Source organism: Bos javanicus, chromosome 3 (assembly GCF_032452875.1).
Source record: "Bos javanicus breed banteng chromosome 3, ARS-OSU_banteng_1.0, whole genome shotgun sequence".
Lineage (NCBI taxonomy): Eukaryota > Metazoa > Chordata > Mammalia > Artiodactyla > Bovidae > Bos > Bos javanicus.
In genome coordinates this window covers 21,404,092-21,430,265 of record NC_083870.1, presented here as the reverse complement: position 1 = coordinate 21,430,265, position 26,174 = coordinate 21,404,092, and the positions used below count along the sequence as shown (strand labels likewise).

The window sequence follows — 26,174 nt, the reverse complement described above, 5'->3', positions numbered from 1 at the left end:
CCTCAAGAGCGTTCCAAAACTATTGTGTGATTGCTGTCTGGTGGGGTGCTGCCCCAGGATAATAATGCTTAGTCTTGTGTTGTTCTGGCCTTGACCCAGTCTCAGGTCCAGTCTGAATTCAAGCACAGAGGCATCCTGCTTTACCACACATATGCTGCCTCTCTCCAAAGTGGGGTAGTGATCCACCTTCTATTTCCAGGATTTCAGTGGATAGAAACCATGTGGGTTTGTTTTCTTTTCCTTGAACCTTCTGTTTTGCTGAAATGTAACTCAGGAATATAAAAAAGGCTTAGCTTTAGATAAATTAGTGCTCTCCATCCTAGGTACAAGAAAAAAAAAAGCAAGTTGATAATAAGGATGAATATCAAAATACTGTTAACACTCTAGAGAATTCTAATAATTGGTGTATAATTAATTGCATAGAAAATGTTTGTCGTGTATAATACCAGAGATGACTCCTTGTATGCATCATACTGGTTTCATAATTTCGGTCTAAAGACTACTTCATGTTGACTTTCAGATTTTCTAACAATGTGGAAAATATTGGTGGCATAGTATTCTAGTTTTTACAAGTCTTAGATTTATTTTCTATTCAAAATCCTCATGAAAGTGAGGTACTTAAATTTCCTATGTTGGTTTTAGTTTCCCTTAAGCAAATTTGAATTCCAAAAAGTATTTACATTTATAAAATTTAAAATTATGTGTCCAGTATATTAAATATACCACATAATATCTTTGCAATGAAGATTGAGTCTTATAATTTTAGAAATCATATTGCCTTAATTATTCCACTTAAAATTTAGGGGTAAGTGTTTTAAGTATCATCTAATATGTGATTCCAATTTGCATTTCTCTGTTACAGTTCAGCTCAATTTGTGATTGTAAGATCTATTGTTAACTTTAAGTTCTTTGACTGATGTTACATTGGTTTAATTAATGTATAATCTTTGTCTGAAAAACTTCTAATTAAGGTAGAAATAATAAAATACTGTTTTAATATAATGCTTCCTCATATTTTTATAGATTATAGAATGGTCATAGGTTAACAGATTAAGAGACTGTATTTAAATCTCAATTCTTGGTTACTTGCCTTGTAGATCTCAAGTCAACCATTTTCACATGCTATGAAATTCTTATTTTACTCACTGCTGGGGCCCTTAGGCCCTGGAAGATGGATGAACCTGGAAAGGACATGACAGATTGTGCTCCCACTGTGATTTTGTGTGTGTGTGTGTGTGTGTGTGATATTCTTCTTTTGATGCCTCCCAGTATGGGTGCAGCAAGAATTGGGACCTTGACTTTGCCCCTGATACAGTGGTTTTCCTGGAGAGGGGCCTGGTACCTGGTGAGCACCTAGTAAGTGCTTGCTTATTAAAGGAATCCTAATGTACAGTCCCAGAAAACTGACAAGGAGGAGAGAAAGTGAGCAATATCCACAGCAGCTTAGAGTATAAGGGACAGAGAGAAACAGAAGGGCACACACTCCAAGAGGGAGAGAAAGAGAGGCAGAGAGAAATGTCCTAGAACCCAGAGACATCCTAGATTGAGTACAGAAAATCCAAAGAGCTCCTGTTTCCTCATGAACTTCAACAGAGGAATCGGAAGGTGAACCAATAACTCTATAAGGATCCAGTTTTGCACAAGATGTATCATCAGGTGCAGGATTCTGTCAGTTGCAACAATTTGTCTCAAGTAAGATAATTTTTGCAGATTTAGCCATGTACTGTCAAGGTGTCTTATGAAGACAGTCATGGCCATGCAAATGATATTGGAGGGAGACCACCTCATTAGATTGTGTGCATCCCACCAAAGCAAAAATGCAACTTATAAAGGAGAGGGAAGAGAATACATGTCTGGGACCAGTGGATTTTGTTTTGTTTTCTCTTTAATCAATAAGCTGCTCTGCAAGAAGCTTTCCAGAGTTATTCTGACTGGTTTTCATTGGACTCAATTATGTAGGTCACCACTGAAAACAATTATAGGTATTGAAATACTTTCCAAACATCTTGGAAGTTTAGCTGCTGAACATGTGCAATATACTATCTCTGGGTAATGCCCACATTGTCCTTCCATTGTACCTCCCATTAAGCTGAGTCAGTAGGTCACTACTCCCCTTATCAGAAAAATAGATTCATATATAGAAAGTTTGTTGTGATGGCAAGACCATGAAGAAAAAGACTCATTCTTTGAGTTGGAAAAATACATTGGAATATAAATTAGTACAACTATTGAATAAAATTAAGAACATAAAGAGATGCCTTCAGTTTCTGGCAAAGGTTCAGTGTCAGGAATCAGATTTAAATCTGATTTAAATCCTCCTGCCTAAATCTCACTCTCCCCCTTTTCGCTACTCCCAAAGGAAAAAAAATAAAAAATACATGAAATACTGGTTTCCAAGACACTGAAAATCAGGCAGCAAAGGACAGAAGCCTTGAGAGATGAGAAATAAACAAGATGAGTTCTGCCACTGGGCCCAGCTTACTGCTTTCAGAGACTTCCCAGGCTGGGCACCAGGAGAGGGATTTGAGGTCAACTCCTTGGACTGTGAAAATGAAGCTGAATCTTGGTGGAGAGTAAGGCATCTAGAGTTCACAGGACAAAGATCCAGTGATCCTTATTTGCAAAGCAGAAGTAGAGACACAGATGTAGAAAATACATGTTTGGGTATCAAAGGGTAAAGGGGGGCTAGTATTGGAAGATTGGAATTTACGTATATATACTATTGATACTATGTAAAAAATAGATACCTAATGAGAATTCAATGTGTAGTATAGGAAACTCTTGACGTTCTGTGGCTACACAAATGGAAAGGAAGTCCTAAAAAGAGGGGATATGTGTATATGTATAGCTGACTCCCTTTGCTGTATGGTAGAAACTAACATAACATCATAAAGCAACTATTCGCCAATAAAAGTAAATAATAAGAAAGAAATATTAAAAAAAAAAAAAGGTCCAGTGATAAGAGAAAGAGTGAGTGGGGGAGAGAGAAAGAATCCAGGGATATGAAAGGGTTTCACTCAAGTACTCAGCAGAGTAATGATTAGGGTATTGTTATGAGGAAAGTACCTGTGACCAAGGAAAGAAACTTTTAAAAAGATCCTGGAACAATGCCTGGTGCTCATACAGGACAGACACTGTATGATCCCCCCAGACAGACTGGACTACTTGTAGTTCATTGACCATTGGTCAGGAAACTTTTTACAGTGATGGGAATAATTAGCACAAGACTGACCTACCTAAAAAAATCAGGAAAACAAGATCCAAAGGAATCTAACCATTTATAAGTCACTCAACTGTACCCCAGAGTAAAACTCAAGAAGATTTATAAAAATATCAAAATAGCCAGTGTCCAGAAAGGGAAATTTTGATCATGTCTGGCCTCCTACCAAAGAATGACAGTCATGCAAAGAGGCAGGAAAACAACAGATAGGGAGGAAGTCTCCTAATGAATGAATGAATCAATTAATCAACCAAAACTGAACCAGAACCGCCACAATATAAAAATCAGCAGAGAAGACTTTAAACAGTTATTGTGACTGTGTGCATATGTCTCAAAAGTTAACTAGAACCGTGGAATATACAGAAATGGCCAAAAATCAAATGTCAGAGATGAAAACTATAACATCCAAGACAATTGAACAGCAGATTAGACATTGCAAAAAAAAAAAAAAAAAGCAAAATTAGGGAACACAAAGTCAAGGACAGTTGTTTCCAAAAGGAAACTCATGCCAAAATAGAATAGTTTTAATGAAAACAGTGTCACTTAATGGTAGGGCAACATTAAAAGAAATGATACATAGGTGGTTAATGTTTCTGAAAATACCCAGGGACAAGAAATAGTTTTTGGAGGAACAATGTCAGATAATTCCAATTGTAGTAAAGATTATAAGCCCACCGATCCAGGGAGCCAAATGAACAAAATAAATGAGCACAACAGTATGAAAAAACCATGTCTAGTCACATCATAATTAAAGTGCTCAAAGCCTTTGAAAAAGAATACAATCCCCAAGAGACCAGAGGAAAAAGACCAGTATCTACAGAAGCAAAAATAAAGATATCAGGTTTCTCATCATAAGCATGTAAGTGAGGAACTTCCTTGATGGTCCTTGTTGTGGGTTGGATCCCTGGTTGGGGAGCTAAGATCCCACATGCCTCGTGGCAAAAGAAAAAAAGAAAAGAAACAGAAACAATATTGTAACACATTCAACAACAATTTTAAAAAGAAAGAAGCATAGAAGTAATAAGACAGTGGAGCAACCTCTTTAAAGGACTGAAGCCTAAAAAGTCAAGGTGGAATTCTATCACTACCCACTCCCAAAAGTCTTTCAAAATGAAGGTGAATAATGACCTTTCAGTTCAGTTCAATCACTCAGTCGTGTCCGACTGTTTGTGACCCCATGAATCACAGCACGCCAGGCCTCCCTGTCCATCACCAGCTCCCGGAGTTCACCCAGACTCATGTCCATCGAGTCAGTGATGCCATCCAGCCATCTCATCCTCTGTCATCCCCTTCTCCTCCTGCCCCCAATCCCTCCCAGCATCAGGGTCTTTTCCAATGAGTCAACTCTTCGCATGAGGTGGCCAAAGTACTGGAGTTTCAGCTTTAGCATCATTACTTCCAAAGAAATCCCAGGGCTGATCTCCTTCAGAATGGACTGGTAGGATCTCCTTGCAGTCCAAGGGACTCTCAAGAGTCTTCTCCAACACCACAGGTCAAAAGCATCAATTCTTCGGTGCTCAGCTTTCTTCGCAGTCCAACTCTTACATCCATACATGACCACTGGAAAAACCATAGCCTTGACTAGATGGACCTTTGTTGGCAAAGTAATGTGTCTGCTTTTGAATATGCTATCTAGGTTGGTCATAACTTTCCTTCCAAGGAAATTTCATGGCTTTACAGACATACAAATGGTGAAAGTCTTCATCACCAACAGACTCACATTTCAAGTAATGTTACAGTAGCCCTCCAGGAAGAACACCACCAGGTGGAAATCTAGATGTACACACAGGGATGAAGGAAAAGACAGACAGCATCTGCCTGGGAAAAAATACAAGATTTTTAATTTAAATCTCTTTGGAAATATGGGACAAATTTTTAAAAACAACGGTGAGTTATGGGGTTTATAACATGCACAGTGAAGGAGGAACGTGAAGAGATACAGTTGCACTCATTCTCGGAGCTGGAGGATGATTGTAGAAGAGGCTTTTTTGGCCTTTCCCGGAAAGGATGCGAGGAGTAGAAACAACCACTAAGCCTTTGAGTACTTACAGGTGCGCACAGGCAAGGCGTCCCTGTGTAGGTTTCAACCACCAAATCTTTTGCTTAGCAACCAAACGCGCGAACCGATTCCGCCACAGAGATAGGCGTACATCAGGTTCTTCTCATCCCCATGGATGAGCGATCACTCCTTCCACGCCAGGCGGAGCCACCAGCTTTTCCCTGGAGAGCGGCGCCGGATCCAAGCCTCGGACAACAGGAGAAGCCGCGAGCAAGCCGGGCGTCGGGCGATTCAGAAGGCAGAAGTGCAGCCGAGCGTCCTCGCCGCAGAAGCAGCGCCCCGGAGATGCTCCGGGCCTGAGCCGAGGGGGCCCAAGGGAAGCTGAACGCCTGCTGGTCTCGTAATGGTTCTTTTATTTCTTTGCTCCGCCTTCACCCGGCCGTCTGCGCAACCGGCGCTGCCCTCGCTCTGACCGGCCGCAGTTGGTGGGGCAAGAGCTGGAACCAGGGGGTGGGCAAGGTCGGCAAGGGACAAACGCGAAGAGCCAGGAAAGAAGCTGGCGAGGCGGGAACGAAGACAACCAGACTTCCTAGAAAGAGCGTGCCAGATCTGGGGAGGTGAGAATTGGTTTTCGGTTTGGTTTCGTTTTCTCATTCTGTATCAGGATTGATAGGAAGAGAGGGAAAGCAGGCATTGGAGATGCAGGAGAGAAAAAGAATACCTACAGTTTCCAAGAATAAAGCAGCACAATGATTGGAATCATTTTAAGTCAAATAACACAGATCAAAACTCATTGTTGTAGCTTTGAGTGTGGCGCGCCGTGATCGTATAGTGGTTAGTACTCTGCGTTGTGGCCGCAGCAACCTCGGTTCGAATCCGAGTCACGGCATTAGGTTACACCTGGCATCTCCTTGTTTTTTTCTTTTCTTAAACGCCGTAATGGTCTACACTGAGTTCTCTGAAATGTGACCGCCAATTCTATCCAAAAAGGAAATTATTAAGGTGTGTAATCACAGAACAAGATGCACAAATGAACAGCTATTTGACGTGAAATAATTACCAGGATCAAGATGTAGAAAATTTTTATTAGCCAAGTGTGGATGATACACTTGGATGAGGCCCTTTGATACATTTTCCGGGTAATGCCTATCCATCCCTTGCTACTCTAATCTATTCTGATGGCCACTCCACAGTTTAAGCTTGTCCTTTCTTCAAACTCACCTAAATGAATATACACATTTTACTATCTAGAGATCATCAAGCAGAAATTCTGAAGTCGAGTTTCCCAGTAGTAAGAAAATCACAGAATTCAGCACCACACGAAGGCAATGGACAAGGCTTTGCCCTGGTTTAAGCCCTTTCAAGATCACGGTATCTCTGCTGCTAGGTACCCCATGAGCCACCATCTTTCTTCAGGGCCACCCTCCTCCCCTCCACCCTTACCAAATCCCTCTCTGCAAAGTAATTCTAGCAAAGATCTCCCAGTCTTCCTGCTCCTCCCCACACAGGCAGAGCACATACGCTCACCCCCCAGACTGCCTTTCAGCAGCTCTTCCAGACCCACACACACCCACAGTCACTGTGCTGTCTCTTCCACTGCTGCCTCTGCAGGCTTGGTCCACACCCCCCCACCCCTCATCTACCACCCCCACTCCCTCTCTCACCTCTTGCCCTACAATGGACATAACATTTGTCCTAACAGGTCTTCTGAGCAAGTGTCCAAGAGAAAAGGGAAAACGTGCCCACTGCCTGGTAGAGACCACAGGGATTCCAAACAGCAGCAACTGGAGAGTCAGGGCATGTATCTGGATCACCCGGAGATGCCCCAGGCCTGAGCATTGATATTCTGGTGTTGATTTTTACAGGAACTGTCTGCTTATGTCACCAATAACAGGTTTTTCCTTGTGGTAGTGAGACAAATTGGAAATTCCAATTACTCAGGGAAATGAATGTGAATTTATAGATTGAAAGAGAATATTTTAAAAATATATTCCACCCTGCTCAACTGACAAGTGAGATGTCAGTGGGGGGAGATGACAAAAACCTGGGAGGGCGGCAGCATCTGCTTTTGCTGGGCCAGTCATTGAATGTGAGACAGTGGCCTCTGGGAACAACTCTAACTTGGGTCTCTGTCTACCAGAGATACTTTGGAGGATCCGTCTGCACCATGGGGATAGATCACAGCACTGCTTTTTCTTTTCCTGGGAAACCTAAGCCAGGGTCTTCCTGGATCACAAAGGTAGATGTTTTAATGACCAGGAGTTGTAACAAAATATTCTTGATAATTTTACTCATTAGGGAAATAAACAGTAATACTATAAGGAGATATCATTACACACCCTCCAGCATACTGCTGCTGCTGTTGCTGCTAAGCCACTTCAGTCGTGTCCAACTGTGTGCGACCCCAGAGATGGCAGCCCACCAGGCTCCCCCATCCCTGGGATTCTCCAGGCAAGAACACTGGAGTGGGTTGCCATTGCCTCCTCCAATGCATGAAAGTGAAAAGTGAAAGTGAAGCTCAGTCGTGTCCGACTCTTCGAGACCCCATGGACTGCAGCCTACCAGGGTCCTCCATCCATGGGATTTTCCAGGCAAGAATACTAGAGTGGGATGCCATTGCCTTCTCCGCCCTCCAGCATGACTATATTTAAAATAATTCATTTATCAAATGCTGACAAATTTGGAGCAATTGCATCTGTAGTAGTTGGTTTGACATCATTTTGGAAGACTGTTGGCAATTTCTAATAAAGTTAAAGTTAATCTTTGACTTCATGACCCAGCAACTGCGGAACTTCTGTGGATGTACACGTACACAAAAAGTCTGTTATGGAATATTCATCAAAACACTAAGAATATTCATCAAGAACACCAATTAACACCAGAAAATCCCCACCGGAATTACTCCAATAATACCAAAATTAATGTGATATGCATAATAATATGAATGTATTTAGTGAACAAAATTTTGCATGAAATAGAAGTTACCAAGAAATGTACATTCATTCATCTAAATTTCAAGAGCAAGCAACAGTACACTATTGCAATAGACGTCACAATAATAATTAGCAATCGATCTAGTGTAGGGATTGCCTTGAAATGGGGCTCAAATGACTTTCTAGGATGGTGGGAATCTTCTATAACTTGATTCAGGTGATGACTACATTTGCCCAAAGTCAGCAAACTGCCTATGAACTAAAGGTGTGTACTTTTTACACTATGTAAAATATAGTTCAATGATTTACGGTTTCCATAAAAATCAGTGAATGGTGACTGGAGACAAGTTGTAGATAGACTGTGAGGACTAGTTTGTATTTATTGTAAAGCCATTAAATCCTTGTTCTCCTTTAGTGTGAATAAAGCCCTCACTGATGTCAGGAATATCTTCACTCTCAGTAAGAGAAAAACAAATACTGTATATGAACACATATATATGGAATCTAGAAAGATGGTACTGAGGAAACTTGAGGGAGGATCAAGAGTGATCAATCAGACATATGTATACCTATGACTGATTCATGTTGATATATGGCAGAAACCAACACAATATTGTAAAGCAATTATCCTTCAATTAAAAATAAAAAAAAAATAAATTTAAAACCAAAGCAAAAAAGAAATAGCTTTACCAGAAAAAGCCAGCAATGACCATGTTATTTTATTAGTGTAAACTATAGACAAGTCTTCTTGAGAGGTGATATTTCAACTTTGGGGCTGTGTTCTGCTTAACAGTGAGACAGGTAATCGTCCTAGGTTTTGCTTTGACCAGTAGATTTGTGCGCTTTGGGATTTACTCCTCGTCTCACTGTATATCACTGCAAGGCCAGCGGCAAACTCTGCTCTCCCACCACTGCTAAGGGACATAGCTGGTGCTGGAATTAAAAGCAAAGAGTTGGAATAGTACTTAGATGTAAAAAAGAATGAAATAATGCCAACTGCAGCAACATGAATGGACCTAGAGATTGTCACACTAACTGAAGTAAGCCAAAGACAAATTTCATATGATATTGCTTATATGAGGAATATAAGACACAAAACCAAAAATGATACAAACGAACTTATATACAAAACAGATGGCCCTGCAGACTTAGAAAACATTATGGTTACTAAAGGGAAAAAGAGGGAGGGATAAATTAGGAGTTTGGGATTAACATATACACATGCTATATATAAAATAGATAACCAACAAGGACCTACTGTATAGCACAGGGAACTATCCTCAATATTTTGTAGTAATGTACAAGGAAAATGAATCTGAAAAAAAATAGACATGTATGTATGTATAACTGAATCACTTTGTTGTACACCTGAAACTAACAGAACATTGTAAATCAACTATAAGTCAACTAAAAAAAAGAAAAAAGGCAAATGGAAAGACAGGTTATAGACACTACCTTGCTATAGCCTGGATCGGAGCCGAGGTTGCTGCCGCTACAATGCAGCACTTACGCTATACAAGCACAATGCACCACAGACCTGTATGACTGCAGTCCTAACTGCACAGACAGGTCTCCACATAAATGTACCACACTGTTTTTGCTGTTTTGTTCATGCACACTTACAGAAGTTCGTGCTTTTCTCTCTTTGATGTTTTCTCCGATTCTCCCTCCCTATTTTGCTACTTTATAAAAGTAATTTTTCTCTCTCAGGATCTGGTCCCAATCTCCTCACAGGCTTTCTGGGAGGTCTCTTTGTTTCATTCATGCCTTTTTTTTGTTCTCCCTGCTTTTCACTCTTCCTCTTGGGATCTGATCTCTTTCCAGCTGCGGCCACACGGATCTCACCTACTAAACCGCTGCCCAGCGGCGCAGGTGGTTGAGTAAAGGCGTAGCAAACAAGGAGCCATCACTGAGCCCACCGGATGTTCAGCTTCCCTCGGGTCCCCCTCGGCTCAGGCTCGGGGCGTCTCCCGGCGCTGCATCTGAAACGGGAGAGGAGCAAGGAGGGGCGGAGACGCTCGGCTGCCCTTCTGCCTTGGGCATCGCCCGGCTTCCCCACGGGATCCAACGCGCGGAGTGGACTCCTTTTCCATGGTTGTCCGAGGCTTGGAGCAGAAGCTACTGTCATGGTGAGAGACAGGTGGCTCCGCCTAGCTTGGTAGTTAGGCTTGCTTTCAGTGAGAATAAAGACCAGCGTCCTCTTGTGTCTCTGTGGCGCAATCGGTGAGCGCGTTCGGCTGTTAACCGAAAGGTTGGTGGTTCGAGCCCACCCAGGGACGCGTGTCACTCTTTTAGAAAGTAAATAATGAACGATTGTTTCTAGTTCGCGCATCCTCTCCCAAACCCACTACCCAACTGCCCTCTGTGTCTTGTACACACACACACATACACACAAGGACATTCCTTCACCCTCTCTGGAGGAAAAAGCAGGTCACTGGGAATCCTGTAATTCATGAAAGAGTAGGCTTATCTTCTTTACCCTGTAAACTCCTTTTACCAATGAAGTTTTCCCACTGTTGTAGTTTCTATTTAACCCCTTCCATGTACTTCTGCGGTTTGGTTCTATGCTTTTCCTCTGACAGTTATCATTCTTGTACACATGAGGACAGGGTAGAATCCTGGAAGAGTAATTACTCTATCGCAGCCTTTCACTGGAGAAGGCAATGGCATCCCACTCCAGTCTCTTGCCTGGAAAATCCCATGGACGGAGGAGCCTGGTAGGCTGCAGTCCATGGGGTCGCCAAGAGTCGGACACGACTGAGCGACTTCACTTTCACTTTTCACTTTCATGCATTGGAGAAGGAAATGGCAACCCACTCCAGTGTTCTTGCCTGGAGAATCCCAGGGACGGGGAGCCTGGTGGGCTGCCGTCTATGGGGTTGCACAGAGTCGGACACGACTGAAGTGACTTAGCAGCAGCAGCAGCAGCCTTTACATGGTTTTGTATGTGATTCCTTTTTCTTGTCTTTGTTGACTTATTGGTTATAAATATCTTGTTATTTCAGCAATTGTTTTAGGTGTGACAGCATACATACATCTGTAATTCAGTGCAGTCTGCCTTCCAGGGAGGGACACCTCCTCACATTTCTCGCCTGCCTGCCCTTATGCTTTTGTTGTCTGGTATTTTACTTTGCATATGTTATGACCCCCAAATTCAAGGTTGTTACTTTTCCTTAAATTGTTCCATATTTTTTAAGAGATTTAATTGATAATAAAAAAGCACATATTTTCCCATGCATATGCCATGTCTCTTTTCTTTCATTTCCTTGGTGTCCATCAGGAATTCCATCCGATGTGAGTTCCCTTCCTTCCTGAAGGATTCCTTTAACTTCTCTTGCTGTGTGAACATGCTGGTAATGAAATCTTTCAGCCTGTGTATGTCTATAAATGTCATCATTCAACTTATATTTCAGGGTTTGTTTTTTTTTTTTGGCAGGGAGTAAGCATAGACTGGAGAAGGCAATGGCACCCCACTCCAGTACTCTTGCCTGGAAAATCCCATGGATGGAGAAGCCTGGTTGGGCTGCGGTCCATGGGGTCACACAGAGTCGGACACGACTGAAGTGACTTAGCAGCAGCAGCAGCAGCAAGCATAGACTTCCACCCTGACTTTTTCCACTCTCAGTCCTTTAAAAATGTTGCTTCACTGATTTCTCACTTCCATTTCTTTTGATGAGAAATCTGACACAAACTTTATTTTTGTTTTCAGAATGTGCTGTGTCTTTTCTGTCTGGCTGCATTGTGTGTTTTTTGTTTTGTTTTGTTTTTTTCATTTTCAGTGGATTAGAGCAGTTTAATTATAATGGGACTGGGCATGGTTTTCTTCCTGTTTCTTGTGCTCACAGTTCATTTGGCTCTTTTGATTGGTGGGTTCATAACTTTCATTATGATTGGAGTATTTTCTATTGTGTTTCCTCAAGTTTTCTTTCTTCAAAAAATTTCTCCTGGATTTTCAGAGACTCCAACCACTCCTATATTAGGCCTTTTAAAGTTGCTCTACCTTCCAGTGGTGCTATGTTCTTTTTTTTTTTTTTAATTACTGGCATTTCATTTTGGATGTTTTCAGTTGTTCAAGGCTTAGTATTCCCTAACCTTTTCCTACAATGTCTAGTCTGTCGTTGACTCACAGATGTTATAATTTTCATCTCTAAAGTTTGCTTTTATGCCATTTTGTGTTCCACATTTCTAATGAACTTTTTGATCATATGTAACATAGTCATGGTAGCTGTTTAAAGTCCTCTCTACTGAGTTTTACATCATGTCAATTCTGGCTCAGTTTTGATTGCTTAATTATATTCTTTCTTTTGCATCATATTTTCCTGCCTCTTTGCATGCCTGGCATTTTGTTGTTGTTTGGATGCTGGACAGCATCAAAATTTCCCTTCTGGCTAGTTTTTTGGTATTAGTACTAGTATTTTGGTATTTCTATGAATTACCTTGAGTTTTGTTTTGGGGGTACAGTTAAGTGACTTGTAAACAGTTTGATCTCTTTGGATTTTGCTTCATGATTTTTTTGGTAGGTCATTCAAGGGCTGACTATTCTAGAGCTGTGGTCTTCTCCAAGGTTCATGAGTTATATCAGAAGTCCAGTCTGACTGGCAACAGTGTGTACAATCGTCTATCCTAGATGAACTTTAAGCACTGTTCTATGATCTTGTTCAAAATTTCTTTTCTTTGTCTGAGGCATTTCTCCACAAGCCTACTCTTGTCAGAACTCTGCTTACTACTTACGGGAGGCTTTTTTGTATCACTGGATCGCTTTCTCATCACTGGACCTTTGTTCTCTGAACCCTGGCTGCCTTGCTCTCCAGCAAAACTCAGCAAAACTCAACAATCCAAAGAGTTGGTCTTGAATCCCCCTTCTCTTGCCCAACCTGGACACTCTCTGAAAGCATTAACATGGGCCAATGGCAGGACTCACCTTATTTCTCATCTCTCAGAGGCCACTGTCCCCTTTTGCCTGATTTTCTGTTTCTAGAAACTGATATTATATAATTTCCTTTATTTTTCCTTTGGGAGCAAGCAAGAAGGGGAGAGTGAGATCTGATTTCAGGCTGAAGGGTAAATCTGATTTTTTCACTCCACCTTTGTAAGAAGCTGAAGGGATTTTAAGTGTTCTTAGTTTGATTTCAATAGCAGGTATGCCAATTTGTATTCCCATTTTTCCAACTCCATGAAACAGATTTTTTCTTCATATCTTGTCATCATGACAAACATGAGATATGTCTATAAGATACTCTAACAAGGGAAGTGGTACCCTCCTGATTCAACTAAGCTAGAGGTACAACAAAAGTCCAAGTGGACATCACCCTGTTGCATATGTTCAGCAGCTAAACTTCCAAGATGTTTCTAGAAAGCCTTCCAATAACTCTAATTAATTCGGTGGTGACCTACTTATTCAAGTCCAGAGAAGACTGATCAGAGTGACTCCGAATTGCTTCACACTAAATTTAGTGATAAGAGGGGGAAAACATTGGTCTCAGACATTTATTCTTCCCTTTTCTTCATGAATATATTTTTGCCATCTGGATGTGCACATTTAATAACTGGCTGACCTCTTATTTAAGCCTACCTTAACATGCCAATCACTGTCTCTATGTGATTCCTTGACAGTGTTTGGCTGTTTCTGCAAAAATTATCCCATTTGAGACAATTGTTGGGACCAATAGGATTCTGCACCTGACAATCCATCTTGTGCAGACCTGGTACCAAGAGTTATTAGTCGACCTTCCCTGAGTTCTTCTGTTGAATCTCATGAGCACTCATGAGCTCTTCAGTTCAGTTCAGTTCAGTTCAGTCGCTCAGTCGTGTCTGACTCTTTGCGACCCCATGAATTGCAGCACGCCAGGTCTCCCTGTCCATCACCAACTCCTGGAGTTCACTCAGACTCACGTCCATCGAGTCGGTGATGCCATCCAGCCATCTCATCCTCTGTCGTCCCCTTCTCCTCCTGCCCCCAATCCCTCCCAGCATCAGAGTCTTTTCCAAAGAGTCAACTCTTTGCATGAGGTGGCCAAAGTACTGGAGTTTCAGCTTTAGCATCATTCCTTCCAAAGAAATCCCAGGGCTGATCTCCTTCAGAATGGACTGGTAGGATCTCCTTGCAGTCCAAGGGACTCTCAAGAGTCTTCTCCAACACCACAGTTCAAAAGCATCAATTCTTCGGCGCTCAGTTTAGGCTTTTTAGTTCCCCCTCCCCCGGGGAGAGAAATGATGCAGTGTTTGCTATGACCATGAGCTCTTAGGGTCTCACAAAGTAAACCTAACTCTTGGAGATTCTCTCTACTCTCTGTGAGTATCTTTGTCTGTCTGTCATTCTCTGTCCCTCATACTCTAGGTCTCCCCAAATCAACCCAATTTCTTCTCCTTTTCATCTTTCCTTTCACCATTGCACTAGATTGCTTTTAATCACTGAGCACTACTCAGGCAATTATTAGATGCCAGGCCCTGCTGTGGGGGGAGGGGGAGAGAAATGCTGCATTTTGAGTCAACTCAAGGTCTCTGCCCTGGTGAGTCCACATCTGGAGGATCAAAAGGGGACAGTATAGTGGGAGCAGAACTGGTTCCTGGCAGTGTGTTTTTTCCAGGCTAATCTGCTCATCTCGGCCTAGGGTTCTAGCAGTGATGGAGATAAGAGAAGCACAATGAAGATGATAACAGTAAGATGGATGACTTCAGATGTAGAAGGCAAGAAACCAAGAACTAAAATCTTTTTTTTTTTTTTTAAGTATTATTACATAAACAAGGACTTTAAGGAAACAGCAGGCTTTCAGTGATAGCACCTCACTTCCTGGAGCAGACATTCCATGTGTTCCACAATTCTTACAGTGACATTGATGGACACAGTCACTAACCTCCTTATAAAAGGTACCTAAGCCTCCTCTTAACCTGTTCACATATGGCCATTCTATAATCTAGAAACATAGGAGGCAGCATTGAAGTAAAACAGCGGTTCTCATTTCTATCTCAGTTATACATTATACAGGCAAAGATCACACATCAATCAATTTAATATCAGTCAAAGACTTCAAAGATAAAATAGACCTTAACATCAAAAGTTGACCTGACATAGAGAAATGTATGTTGGAATCATACAGTAAATGATACGCCAAATTGTAAGTAGAATAATTAAGTGACTATGATTTCTAGAATTATAATATCAATCTCTATTTAGCATATATGGTATACTTAATTTACTGGAACACATAATTTTAAATTTCATAGATGTAAATATTTATTGGATTAAAAAAATTTTGATAAACAAGTAAAACCAGTATAGAAAATTTAGGCCAGTACAGTGTTATTAGAATTTTGAAGAGAAAATAAACCCAAGACTTGTGCAAACTAGAATACTATGCTACCAATATTTTCCATATTATTACAATATTTGGAAAACAAAGTAGTTTTTAGACCTAAATTACTAAACTGGTGTGATGCATACAAGGAGTCTTCTCTAGAAGTACAACATTTTCTGTATGATCACACATCAATTATTATAATTTTCTATAGTGTTAAAATATTTGAGATTTATCCTTATTATCAACTTGAATTATTATACTAGCATACTAGGCACATACTAATTTGTTTCTATGATAAAGTGAAACTAAACTTTTTGGTTTTTTCTTCTTCAGAATTACATTTCAGTGAGAAATTTCAACAAAAAACTCCTTGGGTGTTATCCACTGGAATTCTCAACCTAGAAGCTGTATCAGTACCTTATTTTGGGGAGGGACAGAGTGGAATGAACACAGACACAGTGGAATCAATACAAACTACAAATCAGAATGCCAGCAAAACGGAATCAAACCCAGTCTGTGGTGGTGAAAGCCCCAAATCCTAGCCACTAGACCACCAGGGAACCTCACAAAGTGTCTTATTTAGCATCTCCACGTAAAAACTAAAGTAAATATTATATTCCATAGATGCTGAGAGCAGAAAAGGGGGCGATTCCCAGCGGCCCAGGGCTGAACAAAGCTGCGCAAGTCTCCCGGCTCCTGCCCGGCTGTTCATTACCCTTCCCCTCTCCTCTCCTGGGCCATATTTTGGGCTCTGGGGCCAGGCTGAAAGGTAACAGGCTGGGTTCCATCCTGGTCTAGCTTTAGCGCTGTGTGCATCAGAGCCAAGGTCAAGCTGTCCTTCTGAACCTCTGCTGTCCTTATGAGTCAGGTGCTGACTGGCTCTCACAGGGTGATGGATGGATCGCTCTACTTCCTGATCTCTGACCTGGCTCAGGTGCCTCTCCTGCTAATGGCACGTGTTTGGGCACCTTTTCATGCCCGGACAGCTCAGTTGAGCGGAGTTCTTTTCTACCAGTCTTTGGCTCCAGCCCCCAGTGAAGAGTCAGTTCGGTTTCTATTGTTCTTTCATGCAAACCAAGGGTGCTGAGGTGGGAAAAAGCCAAGTGTGCTTCAGACGGATGAACTTCTTGGTTTTCAGAGCCATAATATGTGTCAGGGTGTAGAGGAAATGTAGGCGCCAGAGGAGCTGAGGGGATTTCCGGAGGTAAAGGTTTTGTTCTGTGCCCTCCTTGGAGTAGCTGGTTGTGCCCTGGTGTCCACAGTGACTCAGACGAAGGAGGCTTGGTTTGTAGTGCGGAGCAAGCTTTCAGGCTGTCACGGAACTCCTGTTTATTGGGGATGGAAAATGCAGCTGCTTTCGAGGTCTCTCACTCCACGCCGCTGACTTCTTTTTTGCGTTTAAAATGTATACAACTCTGAGAAAAAGTAAGGTTGTTTCCGCCCGGTTTCGAACCGGGGACCTTTCGCGTGTTAGGCGAACGTGATAACCACTACACTACGGAAACCACACGGCTATATGTTTCTAATGACATACCCAAGAATTCTATGTTTGACCACAAGGGCCATCAGAAATTTTCAAAGGAAGGGGATCCTGGAAGTACAGGCTATCCCTTAGATAAGGAGACTGTGGCTTCTGAAAGGCTCTGCTTTAGGGCTCCTCGCTTCTCCTGAAGCGAGGCCCCCGGGGATCCCCGACAGTTTTAGCCTCGGGATCCTGCAACTAGAGTACAGCTACGCACCGGAAAGGAGGGGTCGCCCTCTCTGACTCCCCAGTTCCCAGAAGCCGAAGGAGCCTGGGGCTTTAGGTGCCTCTCAGACCCAGACCACCCCGATGCCCAGCAACAAGGACACAGCCCCTTACGGGCTGCAGACCCTCGCCTCGGTGGCCTTTTTCACGGCGCCGGCGGTCAGTGGGCTCCGCTTTCGGAAATGATCCATGCTTTAAAGCCACCCGGGAATCCGAAGACCCGCCCTCCCCTCTGTTCTGATGCGCCTGACCCTCGCGCTCTTTCGTCGCAGCCCTTTCGCAACCTCGCTTCTCCAGCGTCATCCCTGGGAAAGGTGATTCCTCAGGTTCCTGCCTCTGTAGCTTATTCTAGTCGTCAAGTTTAAGTCAAGACTTTCGTCACATTTTCACGTTTTAGCAGGAAGCGCAGCAAAGGCTGACGGCTCAGGTCTTTTGTCTGTTTGGAAATACCGAACATGAACGCGGGTCGGGCCTCCCAGCCTGTACTGAGTTTGCTTGCAGTCAGTCTCTGCATAAGGCCGCTGAGGAGCCAGGCTCTGTCCACACAGATCTCGTGGTGATTCATCCCTCACTGTGCTTGAGATTCTGCTTGAAGGACAGCTTTGTTTTCCCTTTTACAATGTCTGAAACGCCTTTTATTTGCCTTTTATAATATTTTCCAACAGGTCTTGGAGCTCGAATTTTAACCTAGGAGGAGAGAGAGATAAAGGCGGTTTTCCGGAAAACAGTTGTCGGGAGGGGTTTTCGTGTTCACCTCACAAGCAGGCAGAGTTTCTTTTTGCTGAAAGACTTTAATGCAAAGTTGTCTGTCTGTCTCTGGTTTCCTTTAGAAGGGTAACAAGTTTGGAGGTGCATGTGCCGTTTTCTCCGGCAGTGGTTTTCTCATTTTCTTGGTGCGGCGGTCACCGCGTTTTCTTCCGGTCAGGGGCTCCTACTCCGGGGAAGGCGCGGGCCGCGTGCGCACCGGCCCCCAGGTCGCGGGGCTCCGCCTGGTTCCGCGTGGACTCCGAGTGCAATCGAGGGTGCGACCGCGCGGCAGCATCCTCACCAGCGCTGGAGCCTGAGTCCCCAAAGAGGCGGACTTGAAAGCAGCTTTAGATCAGGACATTTCATGAGCTTTCCCCTGTTTTCCTCCCCTGCAGGTCCTAGTTTTCACCTTCCAAGTCCAGCCAGAGGAACGGATTCGCCAACTTTCTGTCGCCTCCGGCGGCGGCGTTGCCGTCTCACGTCGACTGGACCAGGGGGCGGTGGTCGTTTCCCGGACGGGGTGGAGGGACAACAGGCACCCGAGGGACCACAGACACATGGCTCCCTGCAGCCGCAAGGGAAGGCGCGGGGCTCCTGAGCCTGCGAGGCGAGCGCGCTGAGGGGACCGGGCCCTGCCCCTGCCCATGAGGCCGGGCCCAGAAGAGGGAAGCCGCCCAGCACTGAGCCCAACGGCCACCCAACGCCCCCACCATCCTCATCCGAGCTTCAGGGTGAGGGAGCCGAGCGTTCCACTGATTTCCCGCCTTTATCAGGAAAGTCGTTTACACAAATCCAGAGTCTAGAACAAGAGGGCCTGTGTAGACCAAAGTCCACATGGACCGAGAAGCAAACACGAAGTCCTAACGGGATGTGGGGTCTGAGGAAAGCCTTGCGTCAGATACTACTCTTGGTCTGAGCCCAAGGAAGTTGGTGTCATCCAAGGTGCAGACAGGGCAGGCGCGGCAGATCATGGGGGAAGACCTGGAATCCAGGGTTGGTGAGAGGTAACGCTCTCCTTCTAAACATGTTTCCTTGTCAAGCATGGGCCACTTGGCTCTCAGTGGGTGATGAGCGGGTCCATCTACTCCCTGATCTCTGACCTACTTCCAATGAACTTCTTGGCCTCTCCTGATAGTGGCACGAGGACCGGTTGCTTTTCCTCAATCCGCAGAGCCCGACGCTCTTCATCCTGCGTCTTTGGCTCCAGCCGGCGGTGTAGAGTTGAATTCGTTCTTTTGTTCTGTGACTCAAATTCGGTGTCTCTCACGTGTGCTGGGGTGAGGGAAAGCCAAGTCTTCACAAGGAATAAACTTCTTGGTTTTCAGAGACATAGTAGGTGCCAGCGGTAGAGACTATTTAGGCCCCAGATGAGAAGGTGCGGGGATTTCAGAAGGTAAAGGCATCCTGAAGTCACTCTTGTCCTGTGCTCTCCTTGGATTCACTGACTATGGCTTGGTCTACAGTGTGACTCAGAGCGGAGAAACCAGGGCTGATTCTAGGGCCGATGGGGCTTTCAGGAGGCAAGGAACTCCTCCCATGCTTCTTGGGCCAAGGAAAATTTAAGAGAACCCACTACTGCCACACCTTCTGCCCCCCTTTTTAGTTTCTTGAATGGGAATGTAAATCTCAGGAAAACAGCAAGTCTGTTCCTGCCCGGTTTCGAACCGGGGACCTTTCGCGTGTGAGGCGAACGTGATAACCACTACACTACAGAAACGATGGCTGTGTGGGAACTTGACTCTATGTCCACCGAAACCTCAAGTCCTACCGGCACTCTCTTGGTCACCAGTCTTTCAAATTGAAGAATGAACCTGGAACCACCAGTCTCAGGCGAGGAGACTGCGGCTCCCAAGAGCCTCTGCTTTAGGGCTCCTTCCCTCCCCCGAAACCGGGCCCCTCGGGCACCCCAGAGTCTGACTTCCGGATCCCACACCCAGTGCAGAGTCTCCAGTTGTGCTGCTATGCACCCGAGGGCGGGGGTCGCCTCTGTGGACGCTTCAGCTCCAGGAAGCTGAAGTTTGGCTTTGTTTGAGACCAGGGTGACCCGGTTGCCCAGCAGTGTAAACGCCGCTCCTCCCGTGCTGTGGACCAGCGCCGGCGCCACCCTGTTCAGTCGGCCTTTTCGGCGCTCTCGGAAATGATCGATGTTTCGAACCCACCCGGGAGCCGCAGGACTTGCTCTTCTCGCCCTCCCTCTGCTCCGAAGCGCCTGACCCGCGGGCTCCTTCCTCGCAAGCCCTTTCCCCGCTGCGCTTCCCCCTACCCTCCCCGCAGAGTCCTGGGGGTGGGACTGTGGGAGCCCCGGTCCTGCAGCTGTGGTGTTGCCAGTCGACTTTTAGAGTCCTGTTGTTTAATCCCATTTTCACGTTTTAGCAGGTATTGTAACAGAGGCTCTGCTTTAGGGCTTTTGGCTCTTTGGCACGGAACATCAACGCAGGCCGATCAAACTTTCTAGGCCTATACTGAATTCAGTTGAAGCTCTGGCCACCAGACTGTTGAAGAACCGCTAGGGGCTCTCGACCTGCCTGAAGATCCTGGAAAAGTCAGTGCAGATTTCAGGTCACAGGATCTCTCCCTCTTTTCTGAGATTATTTTCAAAAGGGCAGTTTAATTTCAACTATTAGAAATTAAACTTCGTTTTATTTGCCTGCTTAATTTTCCTGCTTAGCAGGTCATGAAGTGGGGATTTTAACAATGAGGAAGAGTCAGTTTTCAGAGAAAGGTAGTATCTGAAAAGTTCCCACGTTTTCCACATAGCAAAAGACCATGAGCAGAAAGCATTTCCTTTGTTGAAAGATATTAAGGTTTTTTCCTCTTAAGGAGTTTTTGACATGAAGTTAAAAATAAAAGCTGGTTGAGGGGTATTCTTTTTTCCCCCATCAGTTGATTTTCCTTAAAAAAAAAAAAAACCCAGGTATTTATTTATTGATGCTCTGGGTTTTCATTGCTACACTGGGTCTTCGTTGCTGTGCTGGGGCTTTCTCTAGTTGCTGGCAGCCGGGTTACTCTTTCATGCTATGGGCCTAACAGCATGTGGGATCTTTCCAGATTAGGGATCGAACCCATGTCCCCTGCACTGGCAGGTGGATTCTTAACTGCTGGACCACCAGGGAAGTTCCTAGCAGTAGCTTTTCTTCGTATAATAAATTGCCTCAATTATTCAAACTAAAAAAATTCACCCCTTATCCCCCAAGGCAGGAACAGGAACATCCTGTTGTCAAGGTCAGTGTTGTTCTGCTTTGGCTCAAAATGGGACAGGAATTGACTCTGTCAGCCACACCAGAGACTGGAATGACAGTTCCAGGTGAGGCAGATGTCATAATAGCTTAATCAGGAAATTTCCTGATACTTCCCTTCCCTCTTTGATCTATCTCCCTCTTTCCCCACCCATTCAGAGAACAGGATTCATTCTCTTCCTGCCTTGGAGGACACTTTGGCATCCCTTCTAGACAGGATAAAGGGAGTGGTTGCCCTTTCCCCTATAGGACTGGGAACAGCTAAGGGCACCAAGGGAACCACAGACTCAGTTCTTGGACCCCTGGGCACCTATACCTAAGGGGATCCTGACAAATCCCAAAAAGCACTGCCTGAAGCTTCTCTGCCAGCTGAACAGGGATGTGTGGGGTTCCTGACTCAGAGGAGCAGCCCAAACAGGCCTCAGATGTGTCCCTGAGCTTCCAGGACAGGCCTGGAAAAAAGCTGAAGTTGAGGGTAGAGCCAGGGAATAAGTGCAAAGGACAGGCTAACCCCACCACCTTGAGATTGTCTGGAACCTAAGATCTTGAAGGAGCTGAGGGTCTCATTTAGGTTGTTCTCCACTTTTATCCAATCTCATTTAGAGAACAGGAAAGGGTAGGATTGTGAAGAGCAAGGTCCAGACTTAACAAACAAGAGAACGTGCATTCCTAACTAATTAAATATGGGGCTTGAGTAAAATATTGGCATCAAAAAGAACTCTATGGGGGATTTTTTACTCTAAGCATTGGGAGGATGGGAACAAAGAATTTCAACTAAGGATGCAAATTAAACTAAGGAATTTCAACAATATGGGTGCAAAAGGTTTTTCTCAGGGGAATATCTGAAGTTTTTTTCCCAGGCCTCTATGCCTTGATTAAAAGATATAATAGATTTGAGCAGATAGTTCAAAAAGGAAGATATATTCATGTCCAATAAAGCACATAAAAGTGTGCTCTATATGATTAGCTATTAGAGAAATGAATACTGAAACCACAGTGTGAGACCACTATTCCTAGCATGGCTAAAATTAAAAAGACAAAAAAACACTCAATCTTGGCAAAGATGTAAAAAAAAATCACAACTTTCACACAATATTGGTGGGGATATAAACTGATAACAACTGCTTTGGAAAATGCTTTGGTGGGTTTTATGAACTTGAGCATATACCTTGCTTGAGTAATTCTTCACCTAGATATTTTTCCAAGAGAAGGGGAAACAAATATGCACAAAATCTCCTGTGTAAAGAATGTTCAAAGCAACTTTATTCACGACAACCAGGACTGGAAAAACTGGAATGTCCATTATCAGGTGAAGGGTAAGGAAACTTGGTATATCCAAGCAAAGGAATACCACTGAACAACAAAAAAAGGAATGAGTATCTGATATACTCAACAGTATGGATAAAATTTAGAGACATGGTGCAAAGAAGCTGGACACCAAGGAATACATATACTATGCTTCTGTTTACGTGAAGTTCTAGAAGATGCAAGACTAAAGTGAAAAAAAAAAAAAAAAAAAAGGCCAGTGGTTGTCAGTAAATAATCCAGAGGATAAAGAAGATGATGTTGAGCCTAATGATTTTACATTATTTTTAAGCTTTGACTTTTTATTTAAAAATGTATTATTTATTTGTGGGTGGCAGGTCTTAGCTGTGGCACACAGGATCTTTGCTGCATCAAGTGGGCTGTTTCCTTGTGACCCATGGGCTCTCTAGTGATGCATGGGCTCCAGAGTGCATGATCTTATTTGCTCTGCAGCATTTAGGATCTTAATTCCCTGACCAAGGACTGAACTTGAGTCTCCTACATTGTAAGGTGTATTCTTAACCACTGGGCCACTGGGAAAGTCCCCCTGAACTTATAAATATTACTTTTATTGACATGTAGTTGAATTACATATTATAGTAGTTTCAAGTGCACAACATAATGATTTAATACTTTTTAAAGACTTTTTTTTAAATGGGGATCATCTTTAAAGCCTTTATTGAATTTGTAACAATATTGCTTCTGTTTTTTATATTTTATTTTTTTGGCCACAAAAAAATGGGATCTTAGCCTCCTGACAGGAGCTATTGAACCTGCACCCCCCTACATTAGAAGGTGAAGTCTCAACCACTGGACCATCAGGGAAGTTCCATGATTCAATATTTTAATAGATTATACTCCACCTAAAACTTTGAATATTGGCTATAATCCCTGTGCTACAGAACATATACTTGTAGCTTATTTATTTTATATAGTAGTATATACTTCTTTATTCTCTATCCCTATTTTACTCCTTCTGCCTTCCCTCTCATACCTGGTAACCATTAGTTCATTTTCCAAATATGAAAGTCTGTTTCTGTCATATTCATTCATCTCATTGTTTAGATTCCACATATAAGTGATAATATGCAGTATCTGTCTCATATAGCTCTCTGACTTATTTCTCTAAGTGTAATACCCTTCAGACCCAGGAAATGGCAAAACTTCATTGTTATTAAGGCTGAGAGCTATTCCATAGTGACGTGTGTGTATGTGTGTGTATACATTTATCTGTTGAGTGACATGAATTGCTTTTATATCTTGACAATTGTAAAATAATGCTGCTTTGAATATTGAGATGTATGTATATCTTTTAGAACCAGTGTTTTCTTTTTTTTTTTTAATTTTATTTTATTTTTAAACTTTACATAATTGTATTAGTTTTGCCAAATATCAAAATGAATCCATCACAGGTATACATGTGCTCCCCATCAGTGTTTTCATCTTCTTTGGATTATGCCCAGGAGTGGAATTGCTGGATTATATGGTAGTTCTATTTTCAGTTGAGGAACTTCCACACTGTTTCTACAATAGTTGCATTAGTTTACATTTCTACTAGTAGTGTACAATTGTTCTCTTTTTTCCACCTTCTCAACTACCTTTGTTATTTGTAGACTTTTTGATAATACTCATTCTGACAGGTGTAAGGGTTTTGCTTTGCATATTTTAAACACACTAAGCTCATCCTCTTTCCTCACCAGAAGCCCACTAATATTTTAAATACCTCAACTAGAAAACATGGCTGTGTCGGCACCATTTCATTAATGGAAGCTTCAGACAAGGCTCCTTGAGAGAGCCATTTCACTTTTGAGGGGTGGTTTCTGAGCATGGGCCGTGTCCAAGGTTCCCAGTAGCCTAGCTCAAGGTTTGTTTGCTGCAGATTTTCCTGCTTTGACTGCAAATAAGGGTCACATTTGGTGCTGAGATTAAAAGCAAACTGAAGGATGTGTCACTTCATGTCCAGATAGATGCCAGATGCAGCACTTTTAGATTGGAGCCAGGGTTACTGCAGCCAAAACACAGACTAACTTTGCTGGGAGAATCTGCATTTCCTTTAATATTTTTGATATAAGATATCACAATATTTAGTTGCTTTGTTCTTCAACTTGCTTCCTGACAAGATGTAGTAGGAAGCAAAAATACTATGTGCTGATCTTTCTAAAAATGTTTAGTTTGATCAGAATGTAGGACACTAAACAAGATAATTAGCCTGTCCTCCTCAGAAATTCAATGCCATCAGAAACAACAAAAGCAAAGAAATCAGGAGAAAGTTCCAGGTAATAAGAACCAAAGTGCGATTTAGAAACTTTAATTGGAATGGGGGAGATAGCAGTACCACAACACACACACCTGATTCTAAATCTCTCACTCATATATATACTTAGTACAGATGCATATATTAAATGCATCTATATTTATATACATACCCATGTATATATCTATATGGATATGACATTTTTGAACATTGGTAAAATTTATACCTGAAGCATATATTAGATGATATTATTGAGTTAGTATTAATGTCCTAAGGTTTGACAATTGAATTGTATTGTGATTATATTTCCTGGTATTAGTAAATGATGTCCTTAATACCAGGAAATACATTCTGAAGTATTTGGAGGTGGTCTTTTTATCTGCATTTATTGAAGCAATATGAATGTGTTGGGGAGGGGGGTGAATGCAGAGAGAGAAAAGGAACAAATGAGTGTTAATTGTTGTATTTAGATGAATGGAAGAGAGGTTCATTGTATGATTCTTTCAAATTTTCCATAGGTATGAAAAATTTCAAAAAAAATAATTGTGGGGGTGGTGGTGGGGGGGTGGTGGAAATGACTGTAAACACAAGAGGTTGTGAAGAGCTCAGTCCCGGACTAAAAATTGGCCCTCAATGGTCTCTCCCTTTCAAAATGAGGTGACAGTGCTCAAGGCCACCCACATGTATAAGAAAATGTAGGTCATTGGTGTGCTTTAGAAACCTATCTAAAGGATCCTTTCCTGCCACCCAGAATTTGTCCCCCTTACATGAATCAACCTTCTAACCTAGAAAACTGGTAAATTGAATGCTACTTTATACCTTTCAGAGTTTCTGGATGAAGTGTCCTGATTTAATGTTTGACAGCGAAGACAGGCAGATGGTTGTTGTTGTTTAGTAGCTCAGTCATGTCCGACTCTTTTGCCACCCCAGAGACTGTCACCTGCCAGGCTTCTTCTCTCCATGGGATTTTCTAGGTAAGAATATTGGAGCGGGTTGCCATTTACTTCTCCAGGGGATCTTCCTGGCCCAGGGATCAAACCCCTATCTCCAGCATCGGCAGGCGGATTCTTTACCACTGAGCTTCCAGTTCTATCCAGGTATGTTAGATCTCTCTTGTGGGTCCTAGACACAGACCTCTAGGATGGAACTTTCGCTAGAGCGTATCAAAAGTACAACAGTGAGCAGTAGTTTCTCAGGATCCTTCTCTGGCAGAGATTCTATCATTGTGGCCTTGGGTCCCCCATCGGGTGGATATGTATGAGACTGTTGCTCTGCTTGCAGATGCCCAACATGGGTGCAGAACTTTTTGCCTGAGTATCTTGGTTCCCAGATGGTGAGACACAGTGAATTTTTCTGTGTAATATTAGGTGCTCAATATCATTTAATTTTGGAATGAGATGATGTATTGAGACTTGGTTTCTATCACTCTGGTTCA

The 26,174-nt window shown here is 43.0% G+C and overlaps 4 non-coding genes across 4 annotated transcripts; 2 read left to right on the top strand and 2 right to left on the bottom strand.

Annotated features, from left to right (window-relative positions):
• Positions 1 to 6,036: 6,036 nt before the first annotated feature.
• TRNAH-GUG (transfer RNA histidin (anticodon GUG)) lies at positions 6,037 to 6,108 on the top strand. Its single transcript has one exon. It is a non-coding gene; the product is annotated as a tRNA-His (tRNA).
• Positions 6,109 to 10,357: 4,249 nt separating this feature from the next.
• TRNAN-GUU (transfer RNA asparagine (anticodon GUU)) lies at positions 10,358 to 10,431 on the top strand. Its single transcript has one exon. It is a non-coding gene; the product is annotated as a tRNA-Asn (tRNA).
• Positions 10,432 to 16,882: 6,451 nt separating this feature from the next.
• Positions 16,883 to 16,955, bottom strand: TRNAV-AAC (transfer RNA valine (anticodon AAC)). The gene has a single exon. It is a non-coding gene; the product is annotated as a tRNA-Val (tRNA).
• Positions 16,956 to 19,588: 2,633 nt separating this feature from the next.
• TRNAV-CAC (transfer RNA valine (anticodon CAC)) lies at positions 19,589 to 19,661 on the bottom strand. Its single transcript has one exon. It is a non-coding gene; the product is annotated as a tRNA-Val (tRNA).
• Positions 19,662 to 26,174: the final 6,513 nt, after the last annotated feature.